The sequence below is a fragment of the Cryptomeria japonica genome, chromosome 11 (assembly GCF_030272615.1).
Source record: "Cryptomeria japonica chromosome 11, Sugi_1.0, whole genome shotgun sequence".
NCBI lineage: Eukaryota > Viridiplantae > Streptophyta > Pinopsida > Cupressales > Cupressaceae > Cryptomeria > Cryptomeria japonica.
The window spans coordinates 55,671,755-55,690,243 of NC_081415.1; positions in this window are offsets into that span (position 1 = coordinate 55,671,755).

Genomic DNA, 18,489 nt, shown 5'->3' on the forward strand with positions numbered 1-18,489 from the left:
TGTTTTCACTTGTAATAGCAGTTTGTTCTTTATCATTCTCTTCACTTGATGCATTGGATAATGGGTTTAGACCCTATTCATATTCATTTGAATCTGTCTCTAAATCATTGTCCATAATCACACCACTATATCTGATAGGAATGTTATATGGTGAGAATAGTTCTTTGATTTTTGCCATTTGTTTTTTTACTATTTCTAGAATATCTTGATCAGGTTCCATGCTTTCTTGTATTCTTTCGACTTCTTTGTAAGATTCTTCTTCTCTTTTGATAGCAAGCTCTTCATGTTGTCTCTCATATTCTTCTTGTTTCTGCTTTCTATTTATTGTTTATGTTGCTTGATGTAGCCTTTCTTGCCATGGTTCTTCTTTAGGAATTGATTTCTTTCTCTATTTTGGGTGTTGATAATTGTGTTGATTTTGTTTTGATTGAGGTTACCCAAGTCCTAATTTATGCTTCTTAGATTGTGTGTGGGGATAAATGGGTTCTCAAATACCTTCCTGGCGCTTACCAATTGGTCCTTTTCCTTCATATCCCATCCTTTGCATGATTTTGTAACTAGTGCCATATTTCTCTATGGGAATAATGACTTCTGCAACTATTGCTATATTTTCATTTTCATCTTTGTACAACCAGCTAAGAATGTCCTTGTCTTTAGTTTCTTCTAAAAGTGTTCCAGCTCTAAAAAATGCTCCATTAAACATTTCAATTGATTTTTGTTGGATCTGTGGTTGAGCATTTGTAGGTTTTCCATATGATTTAGGTGAAAGTGGTAAGTTATACAAAGAGTACTTCCCCATTCCTTCATCATTTAGTTTGATCTTTTTCTCAAAGTTTTGCGATAATACTTCTTGAGTTTCCTTGGTGGGATAGATTGTTTCTCTATCATGTAGAACCCCTTCATCTTGCGTTGGTTTTAGATTATTTCAATGTTGGTTGGAGTCTGCTAATATAGTGATTTATTGTCCATTATGAGGAAAGTTAACACACTGATAGTATATGGAAGGAATTGCTTGCATGTCATGAATCCATGGTCTTCCTAAAATAATGTTATAAGATAGATTCAAATCTATAACCTGACACAGTGTATCTCTTTCTATTGGTCCTATTTTGATTGACAACACCACAATCCCTTTAGAAGAACGCTTTTCCTCGTCATAGGCCTTGATAGTTATTTTCTTCTTTGGATCCACTCCATTCTTTGAATATCCCAAAGCCTTTATTAAACTTAATGCACAAATATTCAAGCCATCTCCACCGTCTATGAGTATGCATTTGACACGAGTTGTATGAATGGTGACTTCGATATGTATGGGATCATTGTGAGGGTGTTGTAAGGATGCATCATCATTTTCAGAAAAGGATAAACAATGAGGGGCTATGAGGTGTCCCATCATATTTTGGAATTTATCCACATCTAGGTCTTTTGAAACCGTTGTTTCTGCTAGATCTCTCTCCAATATTTCCTTATGCATAGGTGAAACTTTTAGGAGCTCCAAAATTTATATTTGGGTGGGTATCTTGTGTAATTGTTCCACTGTGTTGTATTGTCTCGAAGTGGATGTTGATTCATTTGTCATACCCATAAATGTAACCTTTGCTTTGCTTCTAGTAATGGCGTTAATCAGCTCTAAAGGTGTTTTGTCTTTGACAAAGATGACATTTACTTTATCATCATATGTATAAGTATAATTTATCTTGGCTTTGCCCTTGTCATCCTTTGGGTTGGATTTTTCACCTTTTTCATAGTTTGAAAGTGGAGTTTTGAATGATAGATGTGATTCATTTATTTTATGGCCATCCAGTGTGATATCTCCATTATCAATTAAGTCTTGAATAAAGTGCTTTAATCTTTGACAATCATTGGCTTGATGTCCTTTGTTCCGATGATAGTTGCAAAAATGATTGTCATTCCACCAACTCGGTTTGATTTGAGGCTCATAATTTCTTTCTTCTGGTAAGGTAATCAATTCAGTCGCAAGAAGAGTCTTCAAAGCTTATTCCAATGGTTCCCCAAGATTTATGAATTTCCTACAGGGATTGGAGAAGAAAGACTTGGGTTTATTGTTCTCTTGATTGTTCTTGTTTAGAACTTGACTTGATAAGTTAAAAATTGGTTGTTGTTTGGCAACATTATTATCATAATTTCCTTCATTGGTAATGTTTCTATTCTTTGACTAGAATTTAGGTTTGTCATTGTTATTGTTGTTGTTATAGGAATTGTTGTAGAGTTTTAACACTCCCTTCTTTACCATTGCATCATCTAGCTTTAGACCATTTTCAATCATTTTTGAAAAAGTAGGAGGATATTGCAATTTGAGATGATAACTCATTTCATTGGTAAGATTGTCAATTAATATGTCCATTTTCTCTTGATTTGGTACATCTTTTGCATACCTATTAACTCCATCACTGTAGAAAAACCATGAAACGCTCACCATTCTTTTGTTTGAAATTGCATTGGTCTATCATTGTTGTGTCATTTCTTATGTTGTAGGAGTATTGTGAGATGAATTTGTTCACAAGTTCTTCAAAAGATTTAATCCTGGATGGTAGTCTTGAGAACAATTCCATTGATTGTCCGCTTAAACTTCTAGGAAATAAATGTATCAGGTAAGTTTCATTATGTGCAAACTCCATACTCATAGTGAAACATTCCTTGATATGATCTTGAAGATTAGATTTCCCATCATATTTATCGTATTTCAAGATTTCACAATGTTGTGGGATTAGTATCATATTTAAATTCTTGTCAAAAGGATATGGACAAATGTCCTCCAATGAATATTTCTTGGAACTCATTCCATTCTGCATATCACGTATTTTTTGTTGCAAAGTTTGCATTTGTTGAGTGAGAGTTAATAGAGGATTATCAACATGGGTTCTCCTTGCATCCTCATAAGTTCTTCTATCATATCGCTCCCTTCTTGTTTCATCTTGGTTCCTTGTATCATTGTGGTTTCTTATTTTTCTATCTCCTCTTGTTAATTCATGGTTTACTTGGTTTATGTCATCATCATTGGGGTCATCTGTGTTTTGATTATAACTTGTTTCTGCATCTTATTTCAAGCTTTCCATTTTAAAACCTTGTGGTAATTTTTCTCTTGAATTCGCCAACATTAGGATATACTTCTATTTTTTATTTTTCCAAGAGTTTTTCTATTAGTTTGTCAAATCTGGAATCTTGTTCAAGGTCTCTAATGGTATTATTCATTGCTTCTTCATAAACATCTATGTATCCAAATGATTGAAACATTGAATTTTCTTCTTCCATTTGTTTTTGTTGTCTTCTCAATTTCTTGTGTTGAGCTCTGGTCCAAATTGCAATACGATTGATTTGAAACTTCCCAAGTTTTGATTTTCTAGATGAAACTCAATAGGTGATCACTGGTTTAGGAAGATAAGCTAAGTTGTTTTTGCCACCCTTATCAGTGCATTGAGATAAGGCGTCTCTTTGTTGAAAAGCATGTGCTTGTAAGGTTTCTTCGTCAAACTCTATTTTGTAACCACGTAGATAGTTACAAAAATGGTGTAGGAATGTTCGATGCTTTAACAAGAGTTTGTGGTTGATGTATAGAAACCTTCTCTTCTTCAAGATTGCCTTATAACTAGGTTTCCTTTTCTTGAGGTGATGTTGAAAATTCATATAAGCATATAATGATTTTCAAGTTGTTTCACTCCAAGGTGAGTGCAATTTTGATTTTGATATAACCTAGGTCCAAATAGGAATGATATATCCAATACAATGAACAAAGGTTGATATGATCTAGTTTTGTGATAAAGGATTTGATGTATCCTGATGAGAAATTGATGGTGATGACGATTTTGCACTTGAGATGGTTGAATCAATAACTTGTTGAATGTTTATGCTTGTGAAAACCTTTGGAAATGACCTATTTGATTGATAAACCTGATTGTTTGACTAGTTTGAAAAGTTGTGACAGTTGAAAATGAATCTCCTCGAAAAAGGGTTATCTGAAACTGATGTTGAATTTTTATTTTGATATGGGGAAACACTCACTGTTACATATGCGATAAAGCAGATGCATTATCCTATTGAATAAAAGTGTTGCCCTATACAATAAATGTGTTGTTCTGTTAAGAAAAAGTGTAGTTTTGTTGAGTAAAAGAGTTTCTTTGTAGTTGTAAAAGTGTGAACCTGGGGTGTGAATGCGTTGTTTTTATTGCAAAAGTGTTGTCCCATTTAACAAATATGTGATCCTATGATTCAAATGTGTTGTACTGTTGAGTAAAAGCACTATCTTAATGTGCAAAAGCATTGCTCTATGCTGCAAAAGAGTGATTCTCACTTTTTTTATTTAAATTCTTAGTTTTCAGCAAGTTGTCAAATTTTTTCCTCATTTCAAAATGATGATTTTTCAAGTTTTTGACCATTTTGAGAATATTTTACAGACATGAAAGACACAATGTTTGGAAAATCAAAGTGCACAAGCAAGTACAAGTCCTATGGTAGGCCAAGACAATAATTGTTGAATCTCATGTGGGGGTTCCCCCGAGGCTACGCTATTCAAAGAGGATATCTAGGTGCTTGACCCCATTGGCTCAACCCTTAGTACTCACTTCTCTGGGGTAGATAAGTACCAGTTTCTATAAAAACTCCCCAAGGCAAACTGCATATCTCTATTAGGAACCGTATGTGTATGAACCGCTTTAGAGGTTCGACCTCTTGCGCCAATAATTAGAAGGATTTTGGCAACTAGACAAGATGGTTTTTAGTAAGGGCTTCTAGTCATGGGCCATACATGTGGCACTTATTACACTATGTAAATATAGAAGGTTCCTAGCCTATAGAGGTTGCGCTCTATAGGGTTTATGGGGAAACATAGTGTCGGTATGAACTAATCAACACATGTTAGGCATGATTTCCGTCATAGACACGATTTATTTAAAGTGGATTGGAAGGACTCAATATTAGCCTGTTTCTACTTGGTTCATTCCCCTCTCTCATTGGCCCCCTCAAGGTAGCTTAGGAAGGTAGGCCCTCACAAGGTAACACATAAGATAAAAGAAGGTCTAGATTTTTTATCACTGTATTAAGGTGAGAGCATACTCACCTACTACTTTTAAGAAAACACAGTAGACAATGATTCTTTTTAACTTTTAAATCATCTATGTGCAACTACCTTATTGGAAATACATAATGCAAGTTTGCATGTTGTTCATTAACCCCTTAGTTAAGTTAGATGAAAGATGTATGATCTTTTACTTTCCAAAAGAACTCCTATTAGACTAAGTGAGAAAATGCATAAAAATATTGCTCAAAATAAAGCCCCGCATGCACACAAGTTAGTAGTTTGCAAAAAAATTAAGTCTTGGATAGTAGAACCTACAAAGATTTATTAGCTAACAGATTGTAAAATTTCAAAATTTGCAGATAATCAGAATGAAAGTGTTAAAACAGTAAATGCACTATCTTGCAAACAGAAGTGTTACCCTGCAAAACATAACCACTAACCTATTGAATAAATGAGTTGACCAACATAATAAATGCACGATTTCATAAACGTAACTGATAAATGTGTTAACCTATGTAGTAAAAGCAATAACCTAAGTGATAAATGCATTAACCTATGCAATATAAGCACTAACCTATGGATTAAATGCACTGAAAAATTGCACACAGACGTGAAATTGGCTTACAAATGCGTTAACTCATTCAGTTATTATGAGAATTAGATAGGATATTAGAAGGAGATGTGTGAGGCCTGAGCCCCACGGTGGGAGCCAAAAATGTATCGACTTAAGTTTTCACCTCAAAAACTACCCTGCAACTTGTTAGTCCATCATGAAAAATAAAAGTTACAGGAACTCAAGCTTCAACCAATGAAACAACATGAAATAAAGTAAATAAAATAAATTATACCTTCATGGATTATATCTCATTGTGTCCTAACCCCATTGTTCTTGTTTGCAGATGATTTGCTATTAGACAAGCACTGGTAACTTCCAAGATGGCAAGTCTGGAATGGATTGATAGATGATATGAAAAAGCTATGTGATAATATACTAAAATGATATGAAAATGATTTATGATAATTTTCTTAAAAACTCTAAAATGCTTAGACAAATGAACTCACAAATACAAAGATTAAGACTCCTAGTTAACTTAGACTATTCGACATTGGGCTTAAAATGCACTAGAACTCCTCTATTTGTAGATTTTTGAGTGCATAAGCTTAGGTGATAGAGATCAACAGTCATGATTAAATCTTTCTTTTTGGATGGCTATGAGCAAGAGGCTGAAGGTTGACAGAAAGGGGGAAGGAGAAGACAAGTGTCACTCATCTCACCTTTACTAGGAGGAAGACAAAGAGAATCTAGGATTGTTTGGAGAATATTTAGGGATAGAGGGACAAGTGGAGATGGACTAGGGTTAGGTGGACAAAACCCCCTCCAAGAATATAGGAGTGTTGGAGAAAAAATAGGGAGGTTTCAAAGATTATGTGCACGTACACATTTTATTCATGAATATGGGAGTTGGAGATAAGTGGCTCATAAATGATTTATTTTTTATTAATTTAAATTAGCCACATGATGGATGAGTTGGAAAAGGTGGAGATGAAGGATGAGTTGGTAAGTGGTAATTAAATAACTATGAAATTATTTAATAATGGAACTATAGGGTTGTGAATAGTGAACAAATATGATAAGAATGATAATTAAATATTAAATATTTAATTATTTGGCTTAGAAGAAAGGGAGTAATGAATTAATTAATTAAAAGTGTAAACTCAATTAATTAATAGAAGAATATTAAATACTAATGAATTAAATAAATTAATCTTTTCAAATTAATTATTTAATAGAATAATAAATATAAAATATTTATTTAATTGCTCATAGCCAATTTTATGTGTATACAATGAACACTAGGATCTCATACATAATCCTTTGCCAAAACCAAGTGGCACCGACCCAAGTGTAATGCAGTAGTCCTCTATCAACATATGGATAGTGGGGCCTTCGATCTTATACCCCTAGTGGTCATGTCACGATGATTTACTCCCATGCCCTAATATGTAGCAATATAAGACCAGTCCCGAGGTTCTTATAACCTCAGTATACACACAAATGCATGTCGTGATACAATTGCCCAAGCATCATTTCCCCTCAATGCATACTCCACTCCGTCCTCTAGCATTTAGTAGAGGCATCTACTCCAGCCAATGGAAAATTTGTGCCTACTTAGATCAGGCATCAACCGATGGATGATCAATCTACAAATAAATAAATACTAGATGAGGAATCCTCATGTCGCATCACCTCCCGCAACATCATCCTTGTCAAGTTTATGGGTAGATCATCACACTTGCATACCTACCTCAAGTAGTCCAACTCGTGATCCAACTAATACTTAGGTATCATGCCTCTAATGGGGACCTTCGAGATCTGCCAGACATCAAGGAGGGTGATGTTGGCCTCACCTATAGATAAATGAAAGGAATAGGTCTCGTTGTTCCACCTCTCGATCAATGTTGTCATCATCATTGTATGCACCTAAATCTGAGGCCATCGCCCCATGAATCCAAGTCCTAGAGAGTTGAATAAAACTTGCTCATCTCTGCTCAGCTACCTATATAGTTCCACAGTTGGTGGCCAGTGCTCTCGAGAAGACAAAATATTTGAATTCTCCTGCATTTAGGAGAACGACTTCATTAGGCTTTATGCTTAGCCTATTATACCATATTATAGCCTATTTTACCCTCTCTTAGTATCCAAGACATCTCATTGTCCCCACATTTCCCCCATGTCCATCCCCTTGTCTTTATTTTCTTCTATTTTTCCCCCTGGGCGGAGACAGTGTTTAGCCTTAAGCGCAGATGTTGAAACTGTGTCCTGTGCCTCAAACTACAAAACAAAGATACTATGTTGCAGTCCATCCCCTTTTTTCCCCTCCCCATAGGCAAAGACGTTGATCACCTGATCAATGTTTGAGCAAACGTCAAGTGTCAGCGTGGGTGGGGAACTCTTACTTAAGTGTTGATCCCCCACACAAACACCGAAACGACGATCAGTGTTTGTGCCCCAACGTGTTTACCGGCCCCCCTAATTAATGCTTAAATTAATGCTAATCTACTAAATAACAAAGGTAAGTTGGGCTACATGCCAATGGGTCATACTCGGTTGGTCGCTAGTACCGTCTCACCCTCTCTACATGATGCTCATGGTGAGGAATGTAGTCCATGGCTCCTAAGTGCTTAGGTGCCTCTCAATTCTTCGAAGGGTGTGTGTGACAATGGCCCTTCCTCTAGCCTTGTGTGGCTTATATAGGGGCCCCCTTTGCCCTTTTCCTTCCCATTTCTCTAGTTTCTTCTGCTTTCTTCCAAAAAAAATTTATCTCTCTCATTTCCTCTTCTTTCTTTCTTTTCTCCTTCCCGGTATTTTTCTTCTTTTCGAGAATTTTTTCAAAAAAATTCAAGAATTTTTTTTCTTGATTCAATTCTCGAGGGGGCATATACCACTTGCGTCTTCACACTGGGGCTTCCTCTTTTATCTTTTACCCACCACCAATTTTGTCGTTGCATAAAAGAGGGGAAAAACGTAGATGTTTAAAGTTAATTAAATCAAATATTTAATTAATTTACCCTTTCTACATAATTAAATTATTTAATTATGTTACCCTTATTCCTCTCAAAATTAGTTAATTAAATTTAATTAATTTTTTCACTATAGTCTAATAATTAATTTATCAAATAAATTAATTATTTCCCTATTTCTCAAAGTCATTTGAATCATTTATTCCTCTAAACCCCTTTAAGTTAATAAATCCTAATTAATTAAGTCGAGTGATTCCTATAAATCACTTTCCCTAATCCTCACTTAACCTAATTAATTATTCTAGAAGCTTGATTAATAATATCTCTCAATTTTAAATTCCTCCACTCATTCTCTCTCATGTCCATCAACTAATATATATCCTCTATCTATCAAGTCTTTGATAGTGTTTTTCAATCTTTGACAATCATTCATTTTGTGACCTTTGCTCCTATGGAATTCACAATAATCATAATTATTCAATTATGAGTGTTTGACTTTGGGTCCATAATATCTTGCTTTGGCAAATGTTATAATATCGTTTCCAATGAATTTATTTAAAGCATATTTAATAGATTCTCCCAAAGGTGTGAATCTTCTATGAGGCACATTGGAGACTTTAGGTTTAGGTGCATTATTGGTTTAAATTTTTGACAAAGTATTATTTTGTGGACTTGATAGATTCAATACAGGTTGTGTTGATTTCACATGTTAGACATCTACAACTCCATCATTTACAATGTTCCTATTTTTGGTCCAAAACCTAGATTTATCATTGTTGTTTGAACTAGTAACATCCTTATAGACTTTAATTTGTCCTATGAAATCAATGCTTTTCCTATAAGTAATCCCATCTCAGTGACCTTACTAAAAGAAGTGGGACATAGGATTTGAATTTGATAGCTTAAATCTATGTTTAAATTATGGACAAACATTTGTATCATTTATTTTTCAAGGATGTGGTATGAACATTTACTTGCAAGTCGTCTCAATCTTTGCAAGAAGGTGGAAAAAAATTCTCTATTTTTTTTGTCTATTGTTACAAAGATCTAACATTAATACCTCGTGTTCAATGTTATAAGAGAAGTGAGCTATATTTTTTTCTACTCGATTGTTAAATGTTCGAATCTCAGGAGGTAGACGAGAGAAACATTCCATGGCTTCATCTCCTAAGCTACGTGGATATGTATCATTGTGAGTAGCTTCTAAATATGCAATGCAAAATTCTTTAATAGGGTCATGAGGATCACCTTTTCCCTTATACTTGTCAAATTTTGGTACTTCAAAATTGGGAGGAAATGGTACATAACCAAACCTTTATCAAAAGGATAGGGAGATATATCCTCTAGTGAATATCATTTTATTGAGGATCTAGTTTCTAAATCTATAAATTGTTGCTCCAAAGTCTTGATTTGTTGAGTGAGTTCATCTAATGGTTTCTTCTCCTTTTTATCCTTCTTATTTTCATTTGTTCTAGTGTCATTCACATGAATTGTTTCTTTCAATTATGCAAGATCAAAATCCAAAGGCAACTTCGCTACTTGTTGTGAAAGGATAAGGAAACATTTGTGTGAATCCAAACAATTTGTGAAACTTTGGATCTTGTTGAGTAGTCAAGACATGTTACTCAGAGATTTCATCTTCTTCATCCTCACTATAATTATCGTGTCTATGTTTTGAAGTTTCCCCAAAGAGATCCATTTCTTTTCTTTTTTTTTCCTTTTAAGCCCTAGTCTCAACCATACAAAGTTCTTTTTATGATATAGATGTATGATATGTAATGGTGAATGTTAATTTGATGCAATGTAGTTTGGAGAAAAGTTAGAGGTGACTAGATTGAAATATTGACGGCATGATATCTAAAGTTCTTTTTATTCTTGTGTAGAAGGGTGATCTTGAACTATGATAAATAGTTATCAAAAGGATGATCCAAAGTAAGTCAAGGGAGATGATGAATCTCACTATGATAGAGACTAAATTTGTTAAGATTTTTCATGTAGCTCCTAGATAAAGGATGATGAGTTCTGATAAGGGGAACTATCTAAATTGTTGTTGAAATGAAGTTCTCAAAATCACTTTGTGAAAATCTTGTTTGCTTGTTTGGGAAGCTAAGTGTGAAGTGTAGGTGTGAATTTTTGAAATGGACATAATATGTTTGTGTATGGTCTATGTAAAGCGAAAAATCGATCGAACCCTAGTTGCTCTCCCCTCTTCCAACTCTAAGGAGAGAGAAGGGAGGTCACTAGGGTTGATGGTTTTCACTTAAGGAGACTTTACATTCAAAAGAGGGGTTGAAACCCACAAGATCCAATCCCACACAATGCAAGATTGGATGCTAAATGCGTTTCAAGGGTTAAGACAGCAAGGCTACCCTCTTTTGTAAAGAATGTAGATAGAATGATCAAGCTAGGAATGCATAGAAAGTGAGAAAGATTTGCTTATAAACTGAGATAGGGATATAGGATGAAGCTGCGGACCTGGAATTAGTAGTAAAATGTCGATACGGCGCTGTCCTACAAATTTGAGAAAAAGTTGATGGGACGATGGCGCCCGGCATGCACACGGTCCTCCGAAAAATCCACGAAACGAAGGGGGATCTGTTCGTCTCTGCACAAGGATTCCAGATCTTCAATTTCAGCCATGTACCTGCAACCTACACACAAAAAAGCAAAGATGATTGGGGGGTTAGGGATTAGGGGTTTGCCTTTAGGTCAAACCCCGGTTTTGGAATTAACCAAGAAATGAGAAATGTTGTAAATGTAAATGTCTGTAATGTAAAACAAGTACTAATACCTTGTTGTAAGGATGTTTGTATCCTTATGTGCGAAGGTATAGATGTTGTTGTATGTTGTATGTTGTAATATGTGATCTCCTCTTCAATGGTTGAATCCTTGTCTAGAATGCAACACTTAGCCTTGAATGGAGACTTAGAAGGAATGCTTGAATGCTTGAATGCTTGAATGCTTGAATGCTTGAGTATCGTTTCCACGCTTTTTTCATCCATGTATCTATCTAAATGAGAGAGGAAAATGTCGTTTATATACTTGCCAATTAGGGTTAATAGACTGATTTTCCTGACCTTAGGCCGACCAGGAAATGATATTTTCCAAATTGCAAACAAAAAGACCCGAAGTCCCAAAGGAGACCGGGCCCAAAATAGGGCCAGGGACCAGGGCGCTGGGCGCTCTGGTCCCACCTCCCGGGACAGCAGGGTGCAAAGGAGGTTCAGGCCAGGGTGCTTGAAAAATGCAGTTTTTGGTGTCGTAAACAGGTTTCAAGGTCTCCATTCAGGTTCTGTGTTGCATCGCCATCATGAAGACCGAAATGCAGTCGAAATTGCAAGTGTCACAATTTTAGGACGCTACAGTCTATATGATTCTTGAAATGAACTTTTTGAGAAAAAGGGTATCTAAATCTATTTTCTTTGATCAATTTTCATAAGTGACTACTCTTTTTTTGATGATTTTTCTTTGTTTTTGACAAGACACAATAGACAATAAGACAAAAAAAAATATTTTCCTAAACCAAACAATGAGTGTATGTTCAAGGCTCACAAAAAGTCCAAGTTTCCATGGATCTAGCACAATTAAATACACATTAGACACTTTCTATACCTAATTTCAAAGCTTCATTTCAATACATTAGCCCATCACTTGGTGTTTTTTTTAATCAAGTGTGCAACACCTAGAATGGGTACATTACACTCTCATATTTGCGAGAGGGTCAAATACGGAACCCCTTTTCAGAGAACCAAATTTCATGGAAGCCACAATTAGCCTAACTTGCAATTGTCTTGTAACCCAAAAATATCTTTTCCACTAAAGAAAACACATATGGTGATTATCTTGGGGGAAAAAATAGCTATGCCCTTGCACTGAAAATTATCGCAGTGTTTGGTCAAAATGAGGGTGGGTTTGTAAACTATAAGGTTTCTAGTTGCTTTTTGGGTACTTGTTGACTACTCATTTAGCATTGACTCACTTAAGAGCCTGTCCCAATCCTCGTTAAAGGATTTTGATGAAATTAGCCTAAGTTGCCATTCTCTTGTAACCCAAAAATCTCTTTTCCACTCAAGAAAACACATATGGTGATTATCTTGGGGAAAAAACTAGCTATATCCTTTCACTGAAAATTACCGTAGTGTTTGGTCAAAATAAGGGTGGGCTTGTAAACTATAAGGTTTCTAGTCACTTTTGGGGGACTTCATGGCTACTCATTTAGAAGTGACTCACATAAGAGCCTATCCCAGTCCTCATTAAAGGCTTTTTATACATCTCACATGAATGTGATTACTGAGGGAATTGTCACAGTATGCTTTTCACCAAGTAGACTCTGACTTTCACCTTTGTCAATTTATATAGCGGACCAAATGAAAGCACCGCTTTATGTCGCTTTTGGGGTGAGTACTTTTTCCCCAAAGGTTGGCTCATTACTAAAACATATTATACTTTCTCTTGCACCCAAGGTCATATAGAGTGAAAGAGGAGAGGATACTTGTGTGTTATCATTTTAGGGATATAATCTAAAAAAAATGGAAAGTTGTGAGGATTTTGATCACCCAAGTTCAATAGAAGGCAAGGGGAGAGCATACAACAATTATAACTTTTCTGAACACATCAAACACTTGGTTGATTCCCTTATTGAAACAAAGTGTGCTCTAAAATAAAAAGACACAAGAATAAATTTTAAACCAAATTTGTTTCAGAGGAACCCCTTTGTTGGCAGTCCTACAAGCAAATGGGTTAGTTTTTTATTTTGGGGACCTTATACAATAAAAAATCTTGCACAAACATTAGTGGGACCAAAAAACAAAGAAATGTTAGAAGATTAGTAAAAAAATTGATAAGATTAAGAAGCTGGAAAAGTGCAGAAAAGACAAAGAAACTGAAGAACACAAATGGACACTAAAAGGGGTGAATCGGTATATTTTTTAAATTTTAACTATGTGTACAAATACTAAAACTATAAACTAATTAAAGATATACACACGTATACACAAATCAAACAACAACACCAGGTTTACGAGGAAAACCCAATGTGGGAAAAACCTTGGTGAGAATAGCTGTTGGATTCTACTGCTCCAATCCAACCTCATAGTGAATAACAATTTACAATGTTTAGGGCACCAACCCAAGGAGCACCAACCCCTAATTTTATGAGCACCTACTCAAAGGAGCACCTACCATTTCTCTGAGCATCCTATCAAAGATTTATAGTGTTTGATAAAGTTTACAATGCAATGACAAAACCTTGTTACAAATGAGTTTTATAACACTTACAAATTTCTCATATCATGAGAATGAATTTATGTGCCTGCGGAGGTTCTTCCTCTATTTCTTCTTTTCCCTATCTAGTCATCTTCGTCTTTCAGTTACAGCTTCACTTTCTAGAATACTTTGTTCTTCCTTCCTTTACTTTTGTAGATTTCTCTATTTTCTTTTGGCAACAATACCACTCTATTCAACACTATCTCTCGGCAGCAACACCACACTCAATATCTTCCACTCTCTACTTAGTCGACTAGTTGAGATATTTCTATTTCCACCTCTATCTCTATCTCATTAGCCACACCTACCAATGTCAAATCTCATTACATCTACTGTTGGATGCATTCGACTCTATACACGTCAAATTTTTCTTCTATTGCAAACTTTAAAATTTTATTCAATTTGATTATCTTGGAGATCCGCACCTCTGGAGATTTATTCTTTGTACTAAATTTGATCTCATATTTTACATCTAAAGTAAACGCATCCAATATTTATTATAATTATTCTATGTACTTAGATTAATAAGTTTAGTAATCTTTCTTTGCCCAAAATGATCAGGAATCCTTCCTCGAGCCATACAAACCAGCCTACAACTCGGTTGCCATTAATGCATTCTCCATCCTTTGTCAACCTACTCTAAAAACATTGAAAACTACCATAATAAACTCTATCATCACCAACTTCTACATCGTATATTCTCATTGACAACCAGGGAGACATATGTCTCCATTTATTTCGTTAAATTACTAGGTCAAGATCGGTCAACTTCCACGTAAAACCCTTGTGCCTATCGGCATGCACATATGTCATCACAAGTCTTCTTAATTGGCATCCAAGTCACCTGGTAAACCCTTGGTCAACTGCCAAATGGACTATTGGCTCCAAACGGGCTACCTCATTCTTTCCTTTCATTATCTTGCATCATCATTTACAAGCCCTCTTTACCCATGCAAGCTAGTGGGATGTACAATTGTTTAAATTATCTTACCCCGCACAAGTTCTAACTTATGGTCTTTGACATCATGGGACAATGGGGGGCATGTCTCTCTTCACCTTTGGTTATCCCTCACGACATTCAACATGACCTCTTAAACCATGTGGGATAAGAGACTTCATTGTTCTTGTTTACCCCGCAAGGTCCTCTTTCCATCACTCTGCATGTTGTGAGATAGCGGGATACATATCTGGCTACACTTTGTGTTGTTCTGCATGACCATTGCATCTTACTTTTTGATGAAACGGGATGGTGGGAAGCCTCTAACATCTACTTGTCTTCTATCTCCTCATGCAACCTAACTTCACTCAGGATAGCGAGATCAACTACTTACTTTGTTCTTTGTATCCCCACGAGCTCATCTTGCTTCGGTTTTTCTCCTTGCATGATGGCAGGATGCCACGTCTTTTTCTTTCAAACTTACCCCACAATACCTTTTTTTTCCAGTCTGTTAGCAAATATTTTTACAAAATATTTTGTGCTATATATGGATGCCTTTTTTCCTATCATATGAGCATTTACTATTGGTTTGCATGTGCAAGAACCTTACTAGCATGAGAAAAGTTCTCTAAGGATCAGTTGTTTCAAGGGTGTCAAGTGTGTATCAAACCTTGTGGATAGATGGGATCACTATTATTCATGGTGGATGGCTCATTTGTTCAAAACTGCAAAATTTCAATTATCGACATGAGTAATCCCGATGAAACAGCATTGGCAAGCAAAAAAAAGGATTATCGGCATAACATTTATCGATAAATCAGAAGGTGGACTCATTGAAGCACTTAAATGATATTCAACACGATGCACACTCTTAGGAAAGTCATACCATCGGGATAGCTTGTTTTGATGAGGCAGAAGGAGGGTGTTTTCTATCGGCATGCATCGGCTTATCGGGAAAGTGTAAAAAATTGTTATACCGATAGTTGATGACTGAAAAGAACTGAAGGCAAAACCATTGGTATTACCTATATCGATAAAGAAGACTTGGAGGTATATAGCATAAAAGTGAATCGAAGTAACATCAGGACTTTGGGAGGAATAGAAAAAGGCTATTCTGACCCTCGATGAAGATAAAAGTGCCTATGGGGATATCGGTGTGAGTTATACTGACAAAGTAACATAGATTGAAGACTCATCGGGATGTCGAGAGGAGGAGTTTTATGCTACACCGAATTCCAATAAGATTGTTACGGTGGATGGTGAATTGCAAGGAGGTCATCTCGAGGAGCATAGCTGAAGAACATGGAGCTGCATCAGAAAAGGAAAAGCCTTTATCCCACATTGTTTGTGGGATAGGCTCTTTTAACGTTTAAGTCCAAAGCGGCCCGTATGATAACTGTCGAAAGACAAAAGACTTTTGGCGTAAAGAAGGCTGAAGCTGGTGGAACCCACATGCGCATGTATCCCAAGGAAACCAAAGTTTTGCAACAGACTGGTGAGGATGGAGGTTAAAGATCGAGAAAGTTTGACTGATCGAATGATGATCGCAGAGGATCTGACGGTCATCACTATACCGCAGGATAGAGATACACACTGGTTTAAACCTGCGACTTGGAGACTAAGCACATGTAGAAAAGGGGAGGTCATCGAGCACACAAGTTCAAGTTCAATCAATGGTCATCGCTATACTGCAAGATGAAGTTGCATGACCTATATCCCTCATGACATAGCAACTGCCAAGGTGGCAGATGAGGTGTCATCTTGATAGATCTACAAGTGAATCAGGATGTGCCATGTGGCAGAGTGCAGAATAAGAACCCAAGTCCAGTGGCAGATGAAATGGCAAGATAGATGGTGTCTAGTGGCAGTCGAGGTGGATCCGCGGGCGAACCAAAAAGTGACACATGGCATGGAAAGACAAAGAGAAGAGAAAACCGCTCTGGCAAGGTTAAAGGCCGAGCAAATAAGGAAGATCAGACGGCCGGATGAATCGATCCAATGGTGGTCACTATACCATGACCGGAAGGTGCTCGATGTGTATTCATTGTGAGTTGGAGACTAACCGCTAGCGACAGGCGGTAGAATGAGGCGGTTAAGGCAAACAGTTGAAGTAAAACAGTCAGGCGATGTTGAGCTTATCGAACAAACTTAGGTTGCGATGGATCTCAAAAGGGACTCATCGAAAGCAACGGTTTCATTGACATGAAGTTCATCAAAGAAATCACCAGCGATCCCATCAAAAATAAAAGGTGTCGATGAAACTGCAGAATCGATAAGACCTGTGAACAGCTCGTCGATGAGGAAGTTTGGGCGAAAGATAAAGGGTAATCCGCCAGTGAACTAGAAGAAGATACATGGCACAAATGGATGCGTGGCAAAGGGAAAAATCAAAGTTAAATGTATAGTTCAGACTGTAGGGTGAAAATGTGGCTGGAAGATTGATTCACAGATGTCATCTTTAAAGGGAAGTATTTTGTTTTACTTATCGTACAAAATCTTTTACCTTAGGTTATGAAAAAACTATCATTAGGGTAAATTATTTTATTTTTACAAGTACTTTTATTTAAATGAATTATTTTACTAAGTATTTGTATAAGGAAGTAAAGATTATTGATCCTTCCAATTAAGACCTAATTTAAGGTGAGATATTTTAATTTTCAAATCAAGGAGTTTGATTGGCTTATCTTTGTGTGCACAAAATGATAAGAGGATGATGAATATTTGCTAAAGAATTTTATCGAGATGGAGAATAGAAGACACATTATTAAAGCATCATTTAGTATTTTTATTGTTCTCATTTGTAATTATTTATTAAACCAAAGGGTGTGTCCTTTAGAGGGAAATTATCTGTAACCCCCTTTTGTGTATGAAAGGGTGTGTCCTTTCATATATGCCTTTTGATTCACATACTTATAGGGAGTCATTTTTTTATGTAAAAGGGGGAAAGAGTCATAAGAACATCATAATGTTGTAGGGATTGAATATCATTTTGTATCAGAGAAGTCTATAGGAAGAAGGAGTATCATTTTGTGCAAACAATCTGTAATGAAGTATTTACAAGTGCAACATATGTATGCAATTATTTCCTGAAGATTAATATACAAGGTTCATTGTCTCTTTTTCCCAAATATTGTGTACACTTTTGTGTTGATGAGTTATATTTGTCCTCTTGATAAATCTGTTTATAGATTTTCTATGATGTGAATCACATGTCATTGCATTAAGTGAAAGATTGAGTTCTTATTGTTTGTGTAATGCATACTGAACCTTCATAGTTGATGAGAAATTGTCTCTTGAGTTGATAAGATATTTTGTCCATAGAGTGTCATATATATCCCCAGATAGAGGCACTGGTCTGGTATTGATCTTTTAATATTTTGATCGGTATGCATTCATAGTCCTTGATAGAGAAACGTTCTTCGCAAATCCTATATGAACAAATCTATGCAGATTTTATTTAAGTCCTGAAAGCAATCTCATTTTCAATATAAATTCACAATCATTTCTTTTCAAAGCATTTAGTTAAAGCACATAATAAAGCATAGTTGCAGAACAATAATTTGTCAGTTGTGTAATCTTGCTAAAAGGTTTAAATCCACTATAAATAACCTCTTTTGTACTTGAGAGGAAGAGGCACACCCACCTAGGTTCAGTGCAGAGGGATTTGGTCTTCGACCATCCATGTTCGTTGGCCAAGGCCAATCGAACTGCTTGAGGATTTGGAAAATCT